Raw genomic sequence first — 3,516 nt, 5'->3', positions numbered from 1 at the left:
AAATGACTTTTCTGTCCAGTGTTGCCAATGTGTCATTGACGATTTCTATATTATTGTCTTACGAAAGATATTTTACCTTTTAGTGTTTTTTCTTCAGTTCAAGTAGCGAAAACATTGATTAGTTAGAAGTGAGTGTATTTCGTAAATGCACAATGCAGCAATTTACTGCATTGCGTACTTTGCTTTCTGCCAAGAGCACTTGGACCTTTTGCGAAAACTGTTCGCTTGATGAGTTATTGATGCTTGGTTGGATGTGAAATCAATTTTGTTAATTCCTAACTGAAAAAACCATAAAGGATTTTCAATACCAGGATTTTATATTGAATCAACGTAATTACTATCCACTGTGACCAATATGTTCCGTGTTTACGTAGGTTCTAAATATTAAATAAATACGTGGTACGGTTATTCAAATTTGATAAGACAAATTGCAAACTGAGATAGCTGATTTGGTCAAATGCACCTGTAAGGAAGCAACGACCATAACCAGAAGAAGAAGAGATGGCTGATTGCTACACCAAACTTTATCTTTTATTGTATGTTTTACTTTAATAAGAAAGTTATCATAATGGAAATCAATGGGAGCATTCATACATCACGCTTTAATTTCTTTTTACTTCAACGAAAGTTTCCGGACGGTACGTTTTCATTAAGAATTCCTTGAGGGTATTCTCTCCACCAGTTACCCTACTGCAATGGCGAGAGATATCTCCACAAGTTTCAACAGATATTCTTTACTGATCAAAATAAAGACCGTCTTATTTTCGATGATGCGAATTATTCAAATAAATATCACTTCGAAATATACTCGAATATATTTCTACTCCGAAAGTAATATTGTATTTGCCTTTTTAATTGAACTTTTTGTAATAAAGCATGATAATTAATATGAGAAAGGTTTATTATTTAACAAAATCAAATATTAAATAGAAGTTTGTTCAAAATTAATTTTTCATTCAGAGGGGTGGAATAATTTATTATCTATATCGTTACTTTTCAAACTTCACGAATAATGGAAAATTTCAAAACATTTGCATTTTAGCTCATTGATTATATGATGTTTTGTGTGAATTGATCGATCTGTAAAAACTCGGGGCGGTGGTACCTACTAGGTACCTTGCGAGTTTTTATCGAAAGAAAACGTTGCCGAATACCGTCGAGATATAACAAAAATAATCACTACATGTAAGTTAGTTACTTTCTTCAAATTTTCAAATTGGCTTTCAAATTATTATCTTCGGAGTTATCACAAAAGTAAACTACCGCGAGAAAAAAATGAATTCAAGCTGATGCGATAAGGTGGTATTTTTTTATTTGTGTTGTTTTCAGGTACCTACCTATATCAAAATTAAAAGTGATAGTTGCAAACATACTTTTATTTGAGTGAATTTTATCCAGGTTCATTGTTATTATTTACTAGCCGGGTTATTCGTCTTCGCTCAGGTAGTTGATATGAGAATGTGTGGTAATTGGAACATTGGATTATGAGAGGTCGATGAATCTTGCTTTATATACTCCTACCAAAGAAATGTTCTCTCATACTCTAGAATATTGGTTTGTTGGACTGGAGAAATTTCTAGAGTGCAAAACTTCCAGCCATGATATCTTCAAAAGCATGCATTTCAGATAAAAATATAAACATTTTTGTTGGATGGGAGATGAACTTTCTTGATCGTTTCACAATGATCTGTAATGTTCCAGGACGTTCCGGAACGTCACAAGCTATTTTCAAACATTTAAGAATGAATATAACTTAACTCTCGAATGCTCTGGACGGTTTCAGCACGTTCATCTTGGAAAAAACCCCACAATCCTCATTAACAACCTGATGTGATACTATGACTGAAAAAATATATGCATACATATTTTGCTACCCGGATCGCTAGCATTTTGTATTAAAATTGTGATATCTCCGCGTAATTTAGTGAAAGTCAAAATAATTTAAGGGAAAATCCGTTTACCTAACGCTAGTTGCACACACACCGATTTTGGACGGCCGACTTTGTACCGGTCGTCCAAATTCCAATAGTGAACCACATGTGGGAACGGGAACTGGCACACACGCCGACCGGTGATCGTCGCCGGTAAAATACCGGTGAGCAGCCGTCCACTGCCACTGTATCGTCGGCAGTACCGGGAAGTAGTGGCGTACATGACTAAATACACTCTTGCATACTCACCGGTTTTTTACCGACCATTCCAGTCTCGAATGCTCGGTGAAATTGTAGTTACTACGCATTAACTTCGTTTGGTAATGCGTGCTAATTACGATACGATAAGAATCCGGTGAGTGTGCAAGCACCCGCTACCAAAAAAATATCGGCCGATTTTATACTGGCCGTCCAAAATCGGTGTGTGTGCAACTAGCGTAAGGCTAATTGTACGGGACCTGGCACACACGCCGACCCGTGATCGTCGCCGGTAAAATACCGGTGAGCAGCCTTCCACTGACACTGTATCGCCGGCAGTACCAGGAAGTAGTGGCGTACGTGACTAAATGTACTCTTACATACTCACCGGTTTTTTACCGACCATTCCAGTTTCGACTGCTTGGTGAAATTGTAGTTACTACGTGAATTTCACTAGTTCGGACTTCCATTGTCTAATATATAAAATAATTTGAAATCCCTGAAACAATATTAAAAAAAAACAAATAGCTGAAAAAATAACAATTATATTAGGCGAAAATAACCTGAAATGAAATAATAGTGAAATAAAATACAAGTAAAAATAGAACGATTGAACAAAAAATAAAAAAATATAGATGAAAATAAAAAGTTAAGTGATTCCAAGCTACGCTAGTTCACGATGTTTAGATTGTTAGTATCTACAATCATCTTCGGGTGATGACTGGACTGATTCCTCCGAGAGATGACTATTTATGGGTCGTTCGGGTACTTTCACTTATATCCGCTTTCAACTTTTTCCGCTTCACTGGTTCAGTGGGAGATGACCGTTTGGCGGCAGTTGGCCATTTTTCGCTTGATGGTAGGTTTCCATATATTGCGTATTTCTACGCTGGCTTGGCTGAATACGTTGTTGGATAACATGTATGCGGCTTCCTTGAATTTTCTCCTAAACCAATGTTCCTCTCTGTGTATGATCTCAGCTTGGGACCGCTTGATGTTGTGTTGAGGGGTCCAAATATGGTCTGCTATTCCTGACTTGCTGGTTTCCCATCGCTGTGTGTGTCTCTTGTGCTCGGCAATGCGAACATTCAATGGCTTCTTAGTTTCACCAATATAGGATTTTCCGCATTCACAGGGTATCCGGTAAATGCAATTCTTGGAATCGCAGTCCGCGTTTGGTGGCCTCGTTTTCGTGAGGTTGCTACGGATAGTGTTAACGGATCTGAAGCAGGTTCTGATGTTGTACTTGGAACCAATTCTTCTTATCCTCTCCGATAATCCTCTGATGTAGGGAAGTGCAAGCACTGGTTGTGACGGCTTCTCTTCCTTACGAGACTCCTGCTGTCTTTTAGATGAAGTCTTTTCTACCATCGCTTTGGAGTAGCCA

This window comes from Leptinotarsa decemlineata, unplaced genomic scaffold (assembly GCF_025532065.1).
Source record: "Leptinotarsa decemlineata unplaced genomic scaffold, Ldec_3_MD MMD2_tig00002159_RagTag_RagTag, whole genome shotgun sequence".
NCBI lineage: Eukaryota > Metazoa > Arthropoda > Insecta > Coleoptera > Chrysomelidae > Leptinotarsa > Leptinotarsa decemlineata.
Note: the sequence above shows the minus strand (reverse complement) of the source record.